The sequence below is a fragment of the Saccoglossus kowalevskii genome, chromosome 11, assembly GCF_978046115.1.
Source record: "Saccoglossus kowalevskii chromosome 11, keSacKowa6.1, whole genome shotgun sequence".
Lineage (NCBI taxonomy): Eukaryota > Metazoa > Hemichordata > Enteropneusta > Harrimaniidae > Saccoglossus > Saccoglossus kowalevskii.
The window spans coordinates 32,261,613-32,283,265 of NC_140651.1; the positions used below are offsets into that span (position 1 = coordinate 32,261,613).

A 21,653-nucleotide genomic window follows, 5' to 3' on the forward strand; every position below is an offset into this window, starting at 1 on the left:
TGAATTTCGAATACCTGTGCGTCATTCAGACATTGACACCTTCTCACGCATTAATATCATGAATGGTATTATTGTTTTAGCAACTGCCATCAGATGATGATTTTAAGGAAGGATTTATTACAGATTGGCGTGAGGGCACGTCGCATTCCTCCTGCGCCGCAAGTTTGTATATATCGATATTTATCTCGGCGATATATCATACCAAAATAAACGAAGGTCCTACAGAGATTTGAACTCGGATCACTGGATTCAAAGTCCAGAGTGCTGACCATTACACCATAGGACTTGTAATACTTCCTTCCAATATACATTTCTATGGTGAAAACAAACATTACTCAGAAAGATAAAAATCCTTTCAACTGAGATGACCGATGCATTTCGAATACATGTGCGTCACTCAGACATTGACACCATCTCACGCATTGATATCATGAATGGTATTATTGTTTTAGCAACTGCCCTCAGATGATGATTTTTAGGAAGGATTTATTACAGATTGGAGGGAGGGCACGTCGCATTCCTCCTGCGCCGCAAGTTTGTATATATCGATGTTTAACTCGACGATATATCATACCAAAAAAACGAATGTCCTACCGAGATTTGAACTTGGATCGCTGGATTCAGAGTCCAGAGTGCAAACCATTACACCATAGAGCCTGTAATACTTCCTTCCAATATACATTTCTATGGTGAAAACAAACATTACTCAGAAAGATAAAATTCCTTTCAACTGAGATGACCGATGCAATTCGAATACCTGTGCGTCACTCAGACATTGACACCGTTTCACGCATTGCTATCATGAATGGTATTATTGTTTTAGCAAGTGCCATCAGATGATGATTTTAAGGAAGGATTTATTACAGATTGGCGTGAGGGCACGTCGCATTCCTCCTGCGCCGCAAGTTTGTATATATCGATGATTACCTCGGAGATATATCATACCAAAATAAACGAATATCCTACCGAGATTTGAACTCGGATCGCTGGATTTAAAGTCCAGAGTACTAACCATTACACCATAGGGCCTGTAATACTTCCTGCCATTATACATTTCTATGGTGAAAACAAACATTACTCAGAAAGATAAAAATCCTTTCAACTGAGATGACCAATGAATTTCGAATACCTGTGCGTCATTCAGACATTGACACCTTCTCACGCATTGATATCATGAATGGTATTACTGTTTTTGGAACTGCCATCAGATGATGATTTTAAGGAAGGATTTATTACAGATTGGCGTGAGGGCACGTCGCATTCCTCCTGCGCCGCAAGTTTGTATATATCGATGTTTATCGAGGCGATATATTATACCAAAATAAACGAAGGTCCTACCGAGATTTGAACTCGGATCGCTGGATTCAGAGTCCAGAGTGCTAACCATTACACCATAGGACCTGTAATACTTCCTTCCAATATACATTTCTATGGTGAAAACAAACATTACTTAGAAAGATAAAAATCATATCAACTGAGATGAACGATGCAATTCGAATACATGTGCGTCACTCAGACATTGACACCATCTCACGCATTGATATCATGAATGGTATTATTGTTTTACAAACTGCCCTCAGATGATGATTTTTAGGAAGGATTCATTACAGATTGGAGGGAGGGCACGTCGCATTCCTCCTGCGCCGCAAGTTTGTATATATCGATGTTTAACTCGACGATATATCATACCAAAAAAACGAATGTCCTACCGAGATTTGAACTTGGATCGCTGGATTCAGAGTCCAGAGTGCAAACCATTACACCATAGAGCCTGTAATACTTCCTTCCAATATACATTTCTATGGTGAAAACAAACATTACTCAGAAAGATAAAATTCCTTTCAACTGAGATGACCGATGCAATTCGAATACCTGTGCGTCACTCAGACATTGACACCGTTTCACGCATTGCTATCATGAATGGTATTATTGTTTTAGCAAGTGCCATCAGATGATGATTTTAAGGAAGGATTTATTACAGATTGGCGTGAGGGCACGTCGCATTCCTCCTGCGCCGCAAGTTTGTATATATCGATGATTACCTCGGAGATATATCATACCAAAATAAACGAATATCCTACCGAGATTTGAACTCGGATCGCTGGATTTAAAGTCCAGAGTACTAACCATTACACCATAGGGCCTGTAATACTTCCTGCCATTATACATTTCTATGGTGAAAACAAACATTACTCAGAAAGATAAAAATCCTTTCAACTGAGATGACCAATGAATTTCGAATACCTGTGCGTCATTCAGACATTGACACCTTCTCACGCATTGATATCATGAATGGTATTACTGTTTTTGGAACTGCCATCAGATGATGATTTTAAGGAAGGATTTATTACAGATTGGCGTGAGGGCACGTCGCATTCCTCCTGCGCCGCAAGTTTGTATATATCGATGTTTATCGAGGCGATATATTATACCAAAATAAACGAAGGTCCTACCGAGATTTGAACTCGGATCGCTGGATTCAGAGTCCAGAGTGCTAACCATTACACCATAGGACCTGTAATACTTCCTTCCAATATACATTTCTATGGTGAAAACAAACATTACTTAGAAAGATAAAAATCATATCAACTGAGATGAACGATGCAATTCGAATACATGTGCGTCACTCAGACATTGACACCTTCTCACGCATTGATATCATGAATGGTATTATTGTTTTAGGAACTGCCATCAGATGATGATTTTAAGGCAGGATTTTTTACAGATTGGCGTGAGGGCACGTCGCATTCCTCCTGCGCCGCAAGTGTGTATATATCGATGTTTATCTCGGCGATATATCATACCAAAGTAAACGAAGGTCCTACCGAGATTTGAACTCGGATCGCTGGATTCAAAGTCCAGAGTGCTAACCATTACACCATAGGACGTGTAATACTTCTTTCCAATATACGTTTCTATGGTGAAAACAAACATTACTCAGAATGATAAAAATACTTTCAACTGAGATGACCGATGCATTTCGAATACCTGTGCGTCACTCAGACATTGACACCTTCTCACGTATTGATATCATGAATGGTATTATTGTTTTAGCAACTGCCATCAGATGATGATTTAAAGGAAGATTTATTACAGATTGGCGTGAGGGCACGTCGCATTCCTCCTGCGCCGCAAGTTTGTATATATCGATGTTTATCTCGGCGATATATCATACCAAAATAACCGAAGGTCCCATTGAGATTTTAACTCGGATCGCTGGATTCAAAGTCCAGAGTGCTAACCACTACACCATAGGGCCTGTAATACTTCCTGCCAATATACATTTCTATGGTGAAAACAAACATTACTCAGAAAGATAAAAATCCTTTCAACTGAGATGACCGATGAATTTCGAATACCTGTGCGTCATTCAGACATTGACACCTTCTCACGCATTAATATCATGAATGGTATTATTGTTTTAGCAACTGCCATTAGATGATGATTTTAAGGCAGGATTTTTTACAGATTGGCGTGAGGGCAGGTCGCATTCCTCCTGCGCCGCAAGTGTGTATATATCGATGTTTATCTCGGCGATATATCATACCAAAATAAACGAAGGTCCTACCGAGATTTGAACTCGGATCGCTGGATTTAAAGTCCAGAGTACTAACCATTACACCATAGGGCCTGTAATTCTTCCTGCCAATATACATTTCTATGGTGAAAACAAACATTACTCAGAAAGATTAAAATCCTTTCAACTGAGATGACCAATGAATTTCGAATACCTGTGCGTCATTCAGACATTGACACCTTCTCACGCATTGATATCATGAATGGTATTACTGTTTTAGCAACTGCCATCAGATGATGATTTAAAGGAAGATTTATTACAGATTGGCGTGAGGGCACGTCGCATTCCTCCTGCGCCGCAAGTTTGTATATATCGATGTTTATCTCGGCGATATATCATACCAAAATAACCGAAGGTCCCACTGAGATTTGAACTCGGATCGCTGGATTCAAAGTCCAGAGTGCTAACCACTACACCATAGGGCCTGTAATACTTCCTGCCAATATACATTTCTATGGTGAAAACAAACATTACTCAGAAAGATAAAAATCCTTTCAACTGAGATGACCGATGAATTTCGAATACCTGTGCGTCATTCAGACATTGACACCTTCTCACGCATTAATATCATGAATGGTATTATTGTTTAGGCAACTGCCATTAGATGATGATTTTAAGGCAGGATTTTTTACAGATTGGCGTGAGGGCACGTCGCATTCCTCCTGCGCCGCAAGTTTGTATATATCGATGTTTATCTCGGCGATATATCATACCAAAATAAACGAATATCCTACCGAGATTTGAACTCGGATCGCTGGATTTAAAGTCCAGAGTACTAACCATTACACCATAGGGCCTGTAAAACTTCCTGCCAATATACATTTCTATGGTGAAAACAAACATTACTCAGAAAGATAAAAATCCTTTCAACTGAGATGACCTATGAATTTCGAATACCTGTGCGTCATTCAGACATTGACACCTTCTCACGCGTTAATATCATGAATGGTATTATTGTTTTAGCAACTGCCATTAGATGATGATTTTAAGGAAGGATTTATTACAGATTGGCGTGAGGGCACGTCGCATTCCTCCTGCGCCGCAAGTTTGTATATATCGATGTTTATCGAGGCGATATATTATACCAAAATAAACGAAGGTCCTACCGAGATTTGAACTCGGATCACTGGATTCAGAGTCCAGAGTGCTAACCATTACACCATAGGACCTGTAATACTTCTTTCCAATATACATTTCTATGGTGAAAACAAACATTACTTAGAAAGATAAAAATCCTTTCAACTGAGATGAACTATGCAATTCGAATACATGTGCGTCACTCAGACATTGACACCTTCTCACGCATTGATATCATGAATGGTATTATTGTTTTAGGAACTGCCATCAGATGATGATTTTAAGGAAGGATTTATTACAGATTGGCGTGGGGGCACGTCGCATTCCTCCTGCGCCGCAAGTTTGTATATATCGATGTTTATCTCGGCGATATATCATACCAAAATAAACGAAGATCCTACCGAAATTTGAAGTCGGATCGCTGGATTTAATGTCCAGAGTACTAACCATTACACCATAGGGCCTGTAATACTTACTGCCAATATACATTTCTATGGTGAAAACAAACATTACTCAGAAAGATAAAAATCCATTCAACTGAGATGACCGATGAATTTCGAATACCTGTGCGTCATTCAGACATTGACACCTTCTCACGCATTAATATCATGAATGGTATTATTGTTTTAGCAACTGCCATCAGATGATGATTTTAAGGAAGGATTTATTACAGATTGGAGGGAGGGCACGTCGCATTCCTCCTGCGCCGCAAGTTTGTATATATCGATGTTTAACTCGACGATATATCATACCAAAAAACGAATGTCCTACCGAGATTTGAACTTGGATCGCTGGATTCAGAGTCCAGAGTGCAAACCATTACACCATAGAGCCTGTAATACTTCCTTCCAATATACATTTCTATGGTGAAAACAAACATTACTCAGAAAGATAAAATTCCTTTCAACTGAGATGACCGATGCAATTCGAATACCTGTGCGTCACTCAGACATTGACACCGTTTCACGCATTGCTATCATGAATGGTATTATTGTTTTAGCAAGTGCCATCAGATGATGATTTTAAGGAAGGATTTATTACAGATTGGCGTGAGGGCACGTCGCATTCCTCCTGCGCCGCAAGTTTGTATATATCGATGATTACCTCGGAGATATATCATACCAAAATAAACGAATATCCTACCGAGATTTGAACTCGGATCGCTGGATTTAAAGTCCAGAGTACTAACCATTACACCATAGGGCCTGTAATACTTCCTGCCATTATACATTTCTATGGTGAAAACAAACATTACTCAGAAAGATAAAAATCCTTTCAACTGAGATGACCAATGAATTTCGAATACCTGTGCGTCATTCAGACATTGACACCTTCTCACGCATTGATATCATGAATGGTATTACTGTTTTTGGAACTGCCATCAGATGATGATTTTAAGGAAGGATTTATTACAGATTGGCGTGAGGGCACGTCGCATTCCTCCTGCGCCGCAAGTTTGTATATATCGATGTTTATCGAGGCGATATATTATACCAAAATAAACGAAGGTCCTACCGAGATTTGAACTCGGATCGCTGGATTCAGAGTCCAGAGTGCTAACCATTACACCATAGGACCTGTAATACTTCCTTCCAATATACATTTCTATGGTGAAAACAAACATTACTTAGAAAGATAAAAATCATATCAACTGAGATGAACGATGCAATTCGAATACATGTGCGTCACTCAGACATTGACACCATCTCACGCATTGATATCATGAATGGTATTATTGTTTTACAAACTGCCCTCAGATGATGATTTTTAGGAAGGATTTATTACAGATTGGAGGGAGGGCACGTCGCATTCCTCCTGCGCCGCAAGTTTGTATATATCGATGTTTAACTCGACGATATATCATACCAAAAAAACGAATGTCCTACCGAGATTTGAACTTGGATCGCTGGATTCAGAGTCCAGAGTGCAAACCATTACACCATAGAGCCTGTAATACTTCCTTCCAATATACATTTCTATGGTGAAAACAAACATTACTCAGAAAGATAAAATTCCTTTCAACTGAGATGACCGATGCAATTCGAATACCTGTGCGTCACTCAGACATTGACACCGTTTCACGCATTGCTATCATGAATGGTATTATTGTTTTAGCAAGTGCCATCAGATGATGATTTTAAGGAAGGATTTATTACAGATTGGCGTGAGGGCACGTCGCATTCCTCCTGCGCCGCAAGTTTGTATATATCGATGATTACCTCGGAGATATATCATACCAAAATAAACGAATATCCTACCGAGATTTGAACTCGGATCGCTGGATTTAAAGTCCAGAGTACTAACCATTACACCATAGGGCCTGTAATACTTCCTGCCATTATACATTTCTATGGTGAAAACAAACATTACTCAGAAAGATAAAAATCCTTTCAACTGAGATGACCAATGAATTTCGAATACCTGTGCGTCATTCAGACATTGACACCTTCTCACGCATTGATATCATGAATGGTATTACTGTTTTTGGAACTGCCATCAGATGATGATTTTAAGGAAGGATTTATTACAGATTGGCGTGAGGGCACGTCGCATTCCTCCTGCGCCGCAAGTTTGTATATATCGATGTTTATCGAGGCGATATATTATACCAAAATAAACGAAGGTCCTACCGAGATTTGAACTCGGATCGCTGGATTCAGAGTCCAGAGTGCTAACCATTACACCATAGGACCTGTAATACTTCCTTCCAATATACATTTCTATGGTGAAAACAAACATTACTTAGAAAGATAAAAATCATATCAACTGAGATGAACGATGCAATTCGAATACATGTGCGTCACTCAGACATTGACACCTTCTCACGCATTGATATCATGAATGGTATTATTGTTTTAGGAACTGCCATCAGATGATGATTTTAAGGCAGGATTTTTTACAGATTGGCGTGAGGGCACGTCGCATTCCTCCTGCGCCGCAAGTGTGTATATATCGATGTTTATCTCGGCGATATATCATACCAAAGTAAACGAAGGTCCTACCGAGATTTGAACTCGGATCGCTGGATTCAAAGTCCAGAGTGCTAACCATTACACCATAGGACGTGTAATACTTCTTTCCAATATACGTTTCTATGGTGAAAACAAACATTACTCAGAATGATAAAAATACTTTCAACTGAGATGACCGATGCATTTCGAATACCTGTGCGTCACTCAGACATTGACACCTTCTCACGTATTGATATCATGAATGGTATTATTGTTTTAGCAACTGCCATCAGATGATGATTTAAAGGAAGATTTATTACAGATTGGCGTGAGGGCACGTCGCATTCCTCCTGCGCCGCAAGTTTGTATATATCGATGTTTATCTCGGCGATATATCATACCAAAATAACCGAAGGTCCCATTGAGATTTTAACTCGGATCGCTGGATTCAAAGTCCAGAGTGCTAACCACTACACCATAGGGCCTGTAATACTTCCTGCCAATATACATTTCTATGGTGAAAACAAACATTACTCAGAAAGATAAAAATCCTTTCAACTGAGATGACCGATGAATTTCGAATACCTGTGCGTCATTCAGACATTGACACCTTCTCACGCATTAATATCATGAATGGTATTATTGTTTTAGCAACTGCCATTAGATGATGATTTTAAGGCAGGATTTTTTACAGATTGGCGTGAGGGCAGGTCGCATTCCTCCTGCGCCGCAAGTGTGTATATATCGATGTTTATCTCGGCGATATATCATACCAAAATAAACGAAGGTCCTACCGAGATTTGAACTCGGATCGCTGGATTTAAAGTCCAGAGTACTAACCATTACACCATAGGGCCTGTAATTCTTCCTGCCAATATACATTTCTATGGTGAAAACAAACATTACTCAGAAAGATTAAAATCCTTTCAACTGAGATGACCAATGAATTTCGAATACCTGTGCGTCATTCAGACATTGACACCTTCTCACGCATTGATATCATGAATGGTATTACTGTTTTAGCAACTGCCATCAGATGATGATTTAAAGGAAGATTTATTACAGATTGGCGTGAGGGCACGTCGCATTCCTCCTGCGCCGCAAGTTTGTATATATCGATGTTTATCTCGGCGATATATCATACCAAAATAACCGAAGGTCCCACTGAGATTTGAACTCGGATCGCTGGATTCAAAGTCCAGAGTGCTAACCACTACACCATAGGGCCTGTAATACTTCCTGCCAATATACATTTCTATGGTGAAAACAAACATTACTCAGAAAGATAAAAATCCTTTCAACTGAGATGACCGATGAATTTCGAATACCTGTGCGTCATTCAGACATTGACACCTTCTCACGCATTAATATCATGAATGGTATTATTGTTTAGGCAACTGCCATTAGATGATGATTTTAAGGCAGGATTTTTTACAGATTGGCGTGAGGGCACGTCGCATTCCTCCTGCGCCGCAAGTTTGTATATATCGATGTTTATCTCGGCGATATATCATACCAAAATAAACGAATATCCTACCGAGATTTGAACTCGGATCGCTGGATTTAAAGTCCAGAGTACTAACCATTACACCATAGGGCCTGTAAAACTTCCTGCCAATATACATTTCTATGGTGAAAACAAACATTACTCAGAAAGATAAAAATCCTTTCAACTGAGATGACCTATGAATTTCGAATACCTGTGCGTCATTCAGACATTGACACCTTCTCACGCGTTAATATCATGAATGGTATTATTGTTTTAGCAACTGCCATTAGATGATGATTTTAAGGAAGGATTTATTACAGATTGGCGTGAGGGCACGTCGCATTCCTCCTGCGCCGCAAGTTTGTATATATCGATGTTTATCGAGGCGATATATTATACCAAAATAAACGAAGGTCCTACCGAGATTTGAACTCGGATCACTGGATTCAGAGTCCAGAGTGCTAACCATTACACCATAGGACCTGTAATACTTCCTTCCAATATACATTTCTATGGTGAAAACAAACATTACTTAGAAAGATAAAAATCCTTTCAACTGAGATGAACTATGCAATTCGAATACATGTGCGTCACTCAGACATTGACACCTTCTCACGCATTGATATCATGAATGGTATTATTGTTTTAGGAACTGCCATCAGATGATGATTTTAAGGAAGGATTTATTACAGATTGGCGTGGGGGCACGTCGCATTCCTCCTGCGCCGCAAGTTTGTATATATCGATGTTTATCTCGGCGATATATCATACCAAAATAAACGAAGATCCTACCGAAATTTGAAGTCGGATCGCTGGATTTAATGTCCAGAGTACTAACCATTACACCATAGGGCCTGTAATACTTACTGCCAATATACATTTCTATGGTGAAAACAAACATTACTCAGAAAGATAAAAATCCATTCAACTGAGATGACCGATGAATTTCGAATACCTGTGCGTCATTCAGACATTGACACCTTCTCACGCATTAATATCATGAATGGTATTATTGTTTTAGCAACTGCCATCAGATGATGATTTTAAGGAAGGATTTATTACAGATTGGCGTGAGGGCACGTCGCATTCCTCCTGCGCCGCAAGTTTGTATATATCGATATTTATCTCGGCGATATATCATACCAAAATAAACGAAGGTCCTACAGAGATTTGAACTCGGATCGCTGGATTCAAAGTCCAGAGTGCTGACCATTACACCATAGGACTTGTAATACTTCCTTCCAATATACATTTCTATGGTGAAAACAAATATTACTCAGAAAGATAAAAATCCTTTCAACTGAGATGACCGATGCAATTCGAATACCTGTGCGTCACTCAGACATTGACACCTTCTCACGCATTGATATCATGAATGGTATTCTTGTTTTAGCAACTGCCCTCAGATGATGATTTTTAAGAAGGATTTATTACAGATTGGAGTGAGGGCACGTCACATTCCTCCTGCGCCGCAAGTTTGTATATATCGATGTTTATCTCGGCGATATATCATATCAAAATAAACGAAGGTCCTAACGAGATTTGAAATCGGATCGCTGGATTCAAAGCCCAGAGTACTAACCATTACACAGTAGGACCTGTAATACTTCCTTCCTTTATACAATTCGATGGTGAAAACAAACATTACTCAGAAAGATAAAAATCCTTTCAACTGAGATGACCGATGCATTTCGAATACATGTGCGTCACTCAGACATTGACACCATCTCACGCATTGATATCATGAATGGTATTATTGTTTTAGCAACTGCCCTCAGATGATGATTTTTAGGAAGGATTTATTACAGATTCCAGTGAGGGCACGTCGCATTCCTCCTGCGCCGCAAGTGTGTATATATCGATGTATATCTCGGCGATATATCATACCAAAATAAACGAAGGTCCTACCGAGATTTGAACTCGGATCGCTGGATTCAAAGTCCAGAGTGCTAACCATTACACCATAGGACGTGTAATACTCCTTTCCAATATACGTTTCTATGGTGAAAACAAACATTACTCAGAATGATAAAAATACTTTCAACTGCGATGACCGATGCATTTCGAATACCTGTGCGTCACTCAGACATTGACACCGTCTCACGCATTGATATCATGAATGGTATTATTGTTTTAGGAACTGCCATCAGATGATGATTTTAAGGAAGGATTTATTACAGACTGCCGTGAGGGCACGTCGCATTCCTCCTGCGCCGCAAGTTTGTATATATCGATTTTTATCTCGGCGATATATCATACCAAAATAAACGAATATCCTACCGAGATTTGAACTCGGATCGCTGGATTTAAAGTCCAGAGTACTAACCATTACACCATAGGGCCTGTAATACTTCCTGCCAATATACATTTCTATGGTGAAAACAAACATTACTCAGAAAGATAAAAATCCTTTCAACTGAGATGACCAATGAATTTCGAATACCTGTGCGTCATTCAGACATTGACACCTTCTCACGCATTGATATCATGAATGGTATTACTGTTTTAGGAACTGCCATCAGATGATGATTTTAAGGAAGGATTTATTACAGATTGGCGTGAGGGCACGTCGCATTCCTCCTGCGCCGCAAGTTTGTATATATCGATGTTTATCGAGGCGATATATTACACCAAAATAAACGAAGGTCCTACCGAGATTTGAACTCGGATCGCTGGATTCAGAGTCCAGAGTGCTAACCATTACATCATAGGACCTGTAATACTTCCTTCCAATATACATTTCTATGGTGAAAACAAACATTACTTAGAAAGATAAAAATACTTTCAACTGCGATGACCGATGCATTTCGAATACCTGTGCGTCACTCAGACATTGACACCTTCTCACATATTGATATCATGAATGGTATTATTGTTTTAGCAACTGCCATCAGATGATGATTTAAAGGAAGATTTATTACAGATTGGCGTGAGGGCACGTCGCATTCCTCCTGCGCCGCAAGTTTGTATATATCGATGTTTATCTCGGCGATATATCATACCAAAATAACCGAAGGTCCCACTGAGATTTGAACTCGGATCGCTGGATTCAAAGTCCAGAGTGTTAACCACTACACCATAGGGCCTGTAATACTTCCTGCTAATATACATTTCTATGGTGAAAACAAACATTACTCAGAAAGATAAAAATCCTTTCAACTGAGATGACCGATGAATTTCGAATACCTGTGCGTCATTCAGACATTGACACCTTCTCACGCATTAATATCATGAATGGTATTATTGTTTTAGCAACTGCCATTAGATGATGATTTTAAGGCAGGATTTTTTACAGATTGGCGTGAGGGCACGTCGCATTCCTCCTGCGCCGCAAGTGTGTATATATCGATGTTTATCTCGGCGATATATCATACCAAAATAAACGAAGGTCCTACCGAGATTTGAACTCGGATCGCTGGATTCAAAGCCCAGAGTGCTAACCGTTACACCATAGGACCGGTAATACTTCGTTCCAATATACGTTTCTATGGTGAAAACAAACATTACTCAGAATGATAAAAATACTTTCAACTGCGATGACCGATGCATTTCGAATACCTGTGCGTCACTCAGACATTGACACCGTCTCACGCATTGATATCATGAATGGTATTACTGTTTTAGGAACTGCCATCAGATGATGATTTTAAGGAAGGATTTATTACAGACTGGCGTGAGGGCACGTCGCATTCCTCCTGCGCCGCAAGTTTGTATATATCGATTTTTATCTCGGCGATATATCATACCAAAATAAACGAATATCCTACCGAGATTTGAACTCGGATCGCTGGATTTAAAGTCCAGAGTACTAACCATTACACCATAGGGCCTGTAATACTTCCTGCCAATATACATTTCTATGGTGAAAACAAACATTACTCAGAAAGATAAAAATCCTTTCAACTGAGATGACCAATGAATTTCGAATACCTGTGCGTCATTCAGACATTGACACCTTCTCACGCATTGATATCATGAATGGTATTACTGTTTTAGGAACTGCCATCAGATGATGATTTTAAGGAAGGATTTATTACAGATTGGCGTGAGGGCACGTCGCATTCCTCCTGCGCCGCAAGTTTGTATATATCGATGTTTATCTCGGCGATATATCATACCAAAATAAATGAAGGTCCTACCAAGATTTGAACTCGGATCGCTGGATTCAAAGTCCAGAGTGCTAACCATTACACCATAGGACGTGTAATACTTCTTTCCAATATACGTTTCTATGGTGAAAACAAACATTACTCAGAATGATAAAAATACTTTCAACTGCGATGACCGATGCATTTCGAAAACCTGTGCGTCACTCAGACATTGACACCTTCTCACGTATTGATATCATGAATGGTATTATTGTTTTAGCAACTGCCATTAGATGATGATTTTCAGGCAGGATTTATTACAGATTGGCGTGAGGGCACGTCGCATTCCTCCTGCGCCGCAAGTTTGTATATATCGATGTTTATCTCGGCGATATATCATACCAAAATAAACGAAGATCCTACCGAGATTTGAACTCGGATCGCTGGATTTAAAGTCCAGAGTGCTAACAATTACACCATAGGACCTGTAATACTTTTCAATATACATTTCTATGGTGAAAACAAACATTACTCAGAAAGATAAAAATCCTTTCAACTGAGATGACCGATGCAATTCGAATACCTGTGCGTCACTCAGACATTGACACCTTCTCACGCATTGATGTCATGAAAGGTATTATTGTTTTAGCAACTGCCATCAGATGATGATTTTAAGGAAGGATTTATTACAGATTGGCGTGAGGGCACGTCGCATTCCTCCTGCGCCGCAAGTTTGTATATATCGATGTTTATCTCGGCGATATATCATACCAAAATAAACGAAGATCCTACCGAGATTTGAAGTCGGATCGCTGGATTTAATGTCCAGAGTACTAACCATTACACCATAGGACCTGTAATACTTTTCAATATACATTTCTATGGTGAAAACAAACATTACTCAGAAAGATAAAAATCCTTTCAACTGAGATGACCGATGCAATTCGAATACCTGTGCGTCACTCAGACATTGACACCTTCTCACGCATTGATATCATGAAAGGTATTATTGTTTTAGCAACTGCCATCAGATGATGATTTTAAGGAAGGATTTATTACAGATTGGCGTGAGGGCACGTCGCACTCCTCCTGCGCCGCAAGTTTGTATATATCGATGTTTACCTCGGGGATATATCATACCAAAATAAACGAAGGTCCTACCGAGATTTGAACTCTGATCGCTGAATTCTGAGTCCAGAGTGCTAACCATTACACCATAGGACCTGTAATACTTTTCAATATACATTTCTATGGTGAAAACAAACATTACTCAGAAAGATAAAAATCCTTTCAACTGAGATGACCGATGCAATTCGAATACCTGTGCGTCACTCAGACATTGACACCTTCTCACGCATTGATATCATGAAAAGTATTATTGTTTTAGCAAGTGCCATCAGATGATGATTTTAAGGAAGGTTTTATTACAGATTGGCGTGAGGGCACGTCGCATTCCTCCTGCGCCGCAAGTTTGTATATATCGATGATTACCTCGGAGATATATCATACCATAATAAACGAAGGTACTACCGAGATTTGAACTCGGATCGCTGGATTCAAAGTCCAGAGTGCTCACCATTACACCATAGGACATGTAATACTTCCTTCCAATATACATTTCTATGGTGAAAACAAACATTACTCAGAAAAATAAAAATCCTTTCAACTGAGATGAACTATGCAATTCGAATACATGAGCGTCACTCAGACATTGACACCTTCTCATGCATTGATATCATGAATGGTATTATTGTTTTAGGAACTGCCATCAGATGATGATTTTAAGGAAGGATTTATTACAGATTGGCGTGAGGGCACGTCGCATTCCTCCTGCGCCGCAAGTTTGTATATATCGATGTTTATCTCGGCGATATATCATACCAAAATAAACGAAGATCCTACCGAGATTTGAAGTCGGATCGCTGGATTTAATGTCCAGAGTACTAACCATTACACCATAGGGCCTGTAATACTTACTGCCAATATACATTTCTATGGTGAAAACAAACATTACTCAGAAAGATAAAAATCCATTCAACTGAGATGACCGATGAATTTCGAATACCTGTGCGTCATTCAGACATTGACACCTTCTCACGCATTAATATCATGAATGGTATTATTGTTTTTAGCAACTGCCATCAGATGATGATTTTAAGGAAGGATTTATTACAGATTGGCGTGAGGGCACGTCGCATTCCTCCTGCGCCGCAAGTTTGTATATATCGATGTTTATCTCGGCGATATATCATATCAAAATAAACGAAGGTCCTAACGAGATTTGAAATCGGATCGCTGGATTCAAAGTCCAGAGTGCTAACCATTACACAGTAGGACCTGTAATACATCCTTCCTTTATACATTTCTATGGTGAAAACAAACATTACTCAGAAAGATAAAAAACCTTTCAACTGAGATGACCGATGCATTTCGAATACATGTGCGTCACTCAGACATTGACACCATCTCACGCATTGATATCATGAATGGTATTATTGTTTTAGCAACTGCCCTCAGATGATGATTTTTAGGAAGGATTTATTACAGATTGGAGTGAGGGCTCGTCGCATTCCTCCTGCGCCGCAAGTTTGTATATATCGATGTTTAACTCGACGATATATCATACCAAAAAAACGAATGTCCTACCGAGATTTGAACTCGGATCGCTGGATTCCGAGTCCAGAGTGCTAACCATTACACCATAGAGCCTGTAATACTTCCTTCCAATATACATTTCTATGGTGAAAACAAACATTACTCAGAAAGATAAAATTCCATTCAACTGAGATGAACGATGCAATTCGAATACCTGTGCGTCACTCAGACATTGACACCGTCTCACGCATTGATATCATGAATGGTATTATTGTTTTAGGAACTGCCATCAGATGATGATTTTAAGGAAGGATTTATTACAGATTGGCGTGAGGGCACGTCGCATTCCTCCTGCGCCGCAAGTTTGTATATATCGATGTTTATCTCGGCGATATATCATACCAAAATAAACGAATATCCTACCGAGATTTGAACTCGGATCGCTGGATTTAAAGTCCAGAGTACTAACCATTACACCATAGGGCCTGTAATACTTCCTGCCAATATACATTTCTATGGTGAAAACAAACATTACTCAGAAAGATAAAAATCCTTTCAACTGAGATGACCGATGAATTTCGAATACCTGTGCGTCATTCAGACATTGACACCTTCTCACGCGTTAATATCATGAATGGTATTATTGTTTTAGCAACTGCCATTAGATGATGATTTTAAGGAAGGATTTATTACAGATTGGCGTGAGGGCACGTCGCATTCCTCCTGCGCCGCAAGTTTGTATATATCGATATTTATCTCGGCGATATATCATACCAAAATAAACGAATGTCCTACAGCGATTTGAACTCGGATCGCTGGATTCAAAGTCCAGAGTGCTGACCATTACACCATAGGACTTGTAATACTTCCTTCCAATATACATTTCTATGGTGAAAACAAACATTACTCAGAAAGATAAAAATCCTTTCAACTGAGATGACCGATGCAATTCGAATACCTGTGCGTCATTCAGACATCGACACCTTCTCACGCATTGATATCATGAATGGTATTACTGTTTTAGGAACTGCCATCAGATGATGATTTTAAGGAAGGATTTATTACAGATTGGCGTGAGGGCACGTCGCATTCCTCCTGCGCCGCAAGTTTGTATATATCGATGTTTATCGAGGCGATATATTATACCAAAATAAACGAAGGTCCTACCGAGATTTGAACTCGGATCGCTGGGTTCAGAGTCCAGAGTGCTAACCATTACACAGTAGGACCTGTAATACATCCTTCCTTTATACATTTCTATGGTGAAAACAAACATTACTCAGAAAGATAAAAAACCTTTCAACTGAGATGAACTATGCAATTCGAATACATGAGCGTCACTCAGACATTGACACCTTCTCATGCATTGATATCATGAATGGTATTATTGTTTTAGGAACTGCCATCAGATGATGATTTTAAGGAAGGATTTATTACAGATTGGCGTGAGGGCACGTCGCATTCCTCCTGCGCCGCAAGTTTGTATATATCGATGTTTATCTCGGCGATATATCATACCAAAATAAACGAAGGTCCTACCGAGATTTGAAGTCGGATCGCTGGATTTAATGTCCAGAGTACTAACCATTACACCATAGGGCCTGTAATACTTACTGCCAATATACATTTCTATGGTGAAAACAAACATTACTCAGAAAGATAAAAATCCATTCAACTGAGATGACCGATGAATTTCGAATACCTGTGCGTCATTCAGACATTGACACCTTCTCACGCATTAATATCATGAATGGTATTATTGTTTTTAGCAACTGCCATCAGATGATGATTTTAAGGAAGGATTTATTACAGATTGGCGTGAGGGCACGTCGCATTCCTCCTGCGCCGCAAGTTTGTATATATCGATGTTTATCTCGGCGATATATCATATCAAAATAAACGAAGGTCCTAACGAGATTTGAAATCGGATCGCTGGATTCAAAGTCCAGAGTGCTAACCATTACACAGTAGGACCTGTAATACATCCTTCCTTTATACATTTCTATGGTGAAAACAAACATTACTCAGAAAGATAAAAAACCTTTCAACTGAGATGACCGATGCATTTCGAATACATGTGCGTCACTCAGACATTGACACCATCTCACGCATTGATATCATGAATGGTATTATTGTTTTAGCAACTGCCCTCAGATGATGATTTTTAGGATGGATTTATTACAGATTGGAGTGAGGGCACGTCGCATTCCTCCTGCGCCGCAAGTTTGTATATATCGATGTTTAACTCGACGATATATCATACCAAAAAAGAGAATGTCCTACCGAGATTTGAACTCGGATCGCTGGATTCCGAGTCCAGAGTGCTAACCATTACACCATAGAGCCTGTAATACTTCCTTCCAATATACATTTCTATGGTGAAAACAAACATTACTCAGAAAGATAAAATTCCATTCAACTGAGATGAACGATGCAATTCGAATACCTGTGCGTCACTCAGACATTGACACCGTCTCACGCATTGATATCATGAATGGTATTATTGTTTTAGGAACTGCCATCAGATGATGATTTTAAGGAAGGATTTATTACAGATTGGCGTGAGGGCACGTCGCATTCCTCCTGCGCCGCAAGTTTGTATATATCGATGTTTATCTCGGCGATATATCATACCAAAATAAACGAATATCCTACCGAGATTTGAACTCGGATCGCTGGATTTAAAGTCCAGAGTACTAACCATTACACCATAGGGCCTGTAATACTTCCTGCCAATATACATTTCTATGGTGAAAACAAACATTACTCAGAAAGATAAAAATCCTTTCAACTGAGATGACCGATGAATTTCGAATACCTGTGCGTCATTCACACATTGACACCTTCTCACGCGTTAATATCATGAATGGTATTATTGTTTTAGCAACTGCCATTAGATGATGATTTTAAGGAAGGATTTATTACAGATTGGCGTGAGGGCACGTCGCATTCCTCCTGCGCCGCAAGTTTGTATATATCGATATTTATCTCGGCGATATATCATACCAAAATAAACGAAGGTCCTACAGAGATTTGAACTCGGATCGCTGGATTCAAAGTCCAGAGTGCTGACCATTACACCATAGGACTTGTAATACTTCCTTCCAATATACATTTCTATGGTGAAAACAAACATTACTCAGAAAGATAAAAATCCTTTCAACTGAGATGACCGATGCAATTCGAATACCTGTGCGTCATTCAGACATTGACACCTTCTCACGCATTGATATCATGAATGGTATTACTGTTTTAGGAACTGCCATCAGATGATGATTTTAAGGAAGGATTTATTACAGATTGGCGTGAGGGCACGTCGCATTCCTCCTGCGCCGCAAGTTTGTATATATCGATGTTTACCTCGGCGATATATCATACCAAAATAAACGAAGATCCTACCGAGATTTGAAGTCGGATCGCTGGATTTAATGTCCAGAGTACTAACCATTACACCATAGGGCCTGTAATACTTACTGCCAATATACATTTCTATGGTGAAAACAAACATTACTCAGAAAGATAAAAATCCATTCAACTGAGATGACCGATGAATTTCGAATACCTGTGCGTCATTCAGACATTGACACCTTCTCACGCATTAATATCATGAATGGTATTATTGTTTTTAGCAACTGCCATCAGATGATGATTTTAAGGAAGGATTTATTACAGATTGGCGTGAGGGCACGTCGCATTCCTCCTGCGCCGCAAGTTTGTATATATCGATGTTTATCTCGGCGATATATCATATCAAAATAAACGAAGGTCCTAACGAGATTTGAAATCGGATCGCTGGATTCAAAGTCCAGAGTGCTAACCATTACACAGTAGGACCTGTAATACATCCTTCCTTTATACATTTCTATGGTGAAAACAAACATTACTCAGAAAGATAAAAAACCTTTCAACTGAGATGACCGATGCATTTCGAATACATGTGCGTCACTCAGACATTGACACCATCTCACGCATTGATATCATGAATGGTATTATTGTTTTAGCAACTGCCCTCAGATGATGATTTTTAGGAAGGATTTATTACAGATTGGAGTGAGGGCACGTCGCATTCCTCCTGCGCCGCAAGTTTGTATATATCGATGTTTAACTCGACGATATATCATACCAAAAAAACGAATGTCCTACCGAGATTTGAACTCGGATCGCTGGATTCCGAGTCCAGAGTGCTAACCATTACACCATAGAGCCTGTAATACTTCCTTCCAATATACATTTCTATGGTGAAAACAAACATTACTCAGAAAGATAAAATTCCATTCAACTGAGATGAACGATGCAATTCGAATACCTGTGCGTCACTCAGACATTGACACCGTCTCACGCATTGATATCATGAATGGTATTATTGTTTTAGGAACTGCCATCAGATGATGATTTTAAGGAAGGATTTATTACAGATTGGCGTGAGGGCACGTCGCATTCCTCCTGCGCCGCAAGTTTGTATATATCGATGTTTATCTCGGCGATATATCATACCAAAATAAACGAATATCCTACCGAGATTTGAACTCGGATCGCTGGATTTAAAGTCCAGAGTACTAACCATTACACCATAGGGCCTGTAATACTTCCTGCCAATATACATTTCTATGGTGAAAACAAACATTACTCAGAAAGATAAAAATCCTTTCAACTGAGATGACCGATGAATTTCGAATACCTGTGCGTCATTCACACATTGACACCTTCTCACGCGTTAATATCATGAATGGTATTATTGTTTTAGCAACTGCCATTAGATGATGATTTTAAGGAAGGATTTATTACAGATTGGCGTGAGGGCACGTCGCATTCCTCCTGCGCCGCAAGTTTGTATATATCGATATTTATCTCGGCGATATATCATACCAAAATAAACGAAGGTCCTACAGAGATTTGAACTCGGATCGCTGGATTCAAAGTCCAGAGTGCTGACCATTACACCATAGGACTTGTAATACTTCCTTCCAATATACATTTCTATGGTGAAAACAAACATTACTCAGAAAGATAAAAATCCTTTCAACTGAGATGACCGATGCAATTCGAATACCTGTGCGTCATTCAGACATTGACACCTTCTCACGCATTGATATCATGAATGGTATTACTGTTTTAGGAACTGCCATCAGATGATGATTTTAAGGAAGGATTTATTACAGATTGGCGTGAGGGCACGTCGCATTCCTCCTGCGCCGCAAGTTTGTATATATCGATGTTTATCGAGGCGATATATTATATCAAAATAAACGAAGGTCCTACCGAGATTTGAACTCGGATCGCTGGGTTCAGAGTCCAGAATGCTAACAATTACACCATAGGACCTGTAATACTTTTCAATATACATTTCTATGGTGAAAACAAACATTACTCAGAAAGATAAAAATCCTTTCAACTGAGATGACCGATGCAATTCGAATACCTGTGCGTCACTCAGACATTGACACCTTCTCACGCATTGATATCATGAAAAGTATTATTGTTTTAGCAAGTGCCATCAGATGATGATTTTAAGGAAGGATTTATTACAGATTGGCGTGAGGGCACGTCGCATTCCTCCTGCGCCGCAAGTTTGTATATATCGATGATTACCTCGGAGATATATCATACCAAAATAAACGAAAGTACTACCGAGATTTGAACTCGGATCGCTGGATTCAAAGTCCAGAGTGCTAACCATTACACAGTAGGACCTGTAATACATCCTTCCAATATACATTTCTATGGTGAAAACAAACATTACTCAGAAAAATAAAATTCCATTCAACTGAGATGAACGATGCATTTCGAATACCTGTGCGTCACTCAGACATTGACACCATCTCACGCATTGATATCATGAATGGTATTATTGTTTTAGCAACTGCCCTCAGATGATG

At 39.3% G+C, this 21,653-nt stretch overlaps 17 non-coding genes across 17 annotated transcripts; all 17 read right to left on the minus strand.

The window, feature by feature from the left end:
• Nucleotides 1-1,329: 1,329 nt before the first annotated feature.
• TRNAQ-CUG (transfer RNA glutamine (anticodon CUG)) lies at nt 1,330-1,401 on the minus strand. The gene has a single exon. It is a non-coding gene; the product is annotated as a tRNA-Gln (tRNA).
• A 1,043-nt stretch (nt 1,402-2,444) lies between these two features.
• TRNAQ-CUG (transfer RNA glutamine (anticodon CUG)) lies at nt 2,445-2,516 on the minus strand. Its single transcript has one exon. It is a non-coding gene; the product is annotated as a tRNA-Gln (tRNA).
• Nucleotides 2,517-2,816: 300 nt separating this feature from the next.
• On the minus strand, nt 2,817-2,888 carry TRNAQ-UUG (transfer RNA glutamine (anticodon UUG)). The gene has a single exon. It is a non-coding gene; the product is annotated as a tRNA-Gln (tRNA).
• A 1,042-nt stretch (nt 2,889-3,930) lies between these two features.
• TRNAQ-UUG (transfer RNA glutamine (anticodon UUG)) lies at nt 3,931-4,002 on the minus strand. Its single transcript has one exon. It is a non-coding gene; the product is annotated as a tRNA-Gln (tRNA).
• Nucleotides 4,003-4,674: 672 nt separating this feature from the next.
• Nucleotides 4,675-4,746, minus strand: TRNAQ-CUG (transfer RNA glutamine (anticodon CUG)). The gene has a single exon. It is a non-coding gene; the product is annotated as a tRNA-Gln (tRNA).
• Nucleotides 4,747-6,160: 1,414 nt separating this feature from the next.
• On the minus strand, nt 6,161-6,232 carry TRNAQ-CUG (transfer RNA glutamine (anticodon CUG)). Its single transcript has one exon. It is a non-coding gene; the product is annotated as a tRNA-Gln (tRNA).
• Nucleotides 6,233-7,275: 1,043 nt separating this feature from the next.
• TRNAQ-CUG (transfer RNA glutamine (anticodon CUG)) lies at nt 7,276-7,347 on the minus strand. Its single transcript has one exon. It is a non-coding gene; the product is annotated as a tRNA-Gln (tRNA).
• Nucleotides 7,348-7,647: 300 nt separating this feature from the next.
• Nucleotides 7,648-7,719, minus strand: TRNAQ-UUG (transfer RNA glutamine (anticodon UUG)). Its single transcript has one exon. It is a non-coding gene; the product is annotated as a tRNA-Gln (tRNA).
• Nucleotides 7,720-8,761: 1,042 nt separating this feature from the next.
• TRNAQ-UUG (transfer RNA glutamine (anticodon UUG)) lies at nt 8,762-8,833 on the minus strand. The gene has a single exon. It is a non-coding gene; the product is annotated as a tRNA-Gln (tRNA).
• A 672-nt stretch (nt 8,834-9,505) lies between these two features.
• On the minus strand, nt 9,506-9,577 carry TRNAQ-CUG (transfer RNA glutamine (anticodon CUG)). Its single transcript has one exon. It is a non-coding gene; the product is annotated as a tRNA-Gln (tRNA).
• A 1,416-nt stretch (nt 9,578-10,993) lies between these two features.
• TRNAQ-UUG (transfer RNA glutamine (anticodon UUG)) lies at nt 10,994-11,065 on the minus strand. The gene has a single exon. It is a non-coding gene; the product is annotated as a tRNA-Gln (tRNA).
• Nucleotides 11,066-11,737: 672 nt separating this feature from the next.
• TRNAQ-CUG (transfer RNA glutamine (anticodon CUG)) lies at nt 11,738-11,809 on the minus strand. Its single transcript has one exon. It is a non-coding gene; the product is annotated as a tRNA-Gln (tRNA).
• Nucleotides 11,810-12,480: 671 nt separating this feature from the next.
• TRNAQ-UUG (transfer RNA glutamine (anticodon UUG)) lies at nt 12,481-12,552 on the minus strand. The gene has a single exon. It is a non-coding gene; the product is annotated as a tRNA-Gln (tRNA).
• A 1,782-nt stretch (nt 12,553-14,334) lies between these two features.
• Nucleotides 14,335-14,406, minus strand: TRNAL-CAG (transfer RNA leucine (anticodon CAG)). Its single transcript has one exon. It is a non-coding gene; the product is annotated as a tRNA-Leu (tRNA).
• Nucleotides 14,407-15,816: 1,410 nt separating this feature from the next.
• Nucleotides 15,817-15,891, minus strand: TRNAP-CGG (transfer RNA proline (anticodon CGG)). The gene has a single exon. It is a non-coding gene; the product is annotated as a tRNA-Pro (tRNA).
• Nucleotides 15,892-18,051: 2,160 nt separating this feature from the next.
• TRNAP-CGG (transfer RNA proline (anticodon CGG)) lies at nt 18,052-18,123 on the minus strand. The gene has a single exon. It is a non-coding gene; the product is annotated as a tRNA-Pro (tRNA).
• Nucleotides 18,124-19,908: 1,785 nt separating this feature from the next.
• TRNAP-CGG (transfer RNA proline (anticodon CGG)) lies at nt 19,909-19,983 on the minus strand. Its single transcript has one exon. It is a non-coding gene; the product is annotated as a tRNA-Pro (tRNA).
• Nucleotides 19,984-21,653: the final 1,670 nt, after the last annotated feature.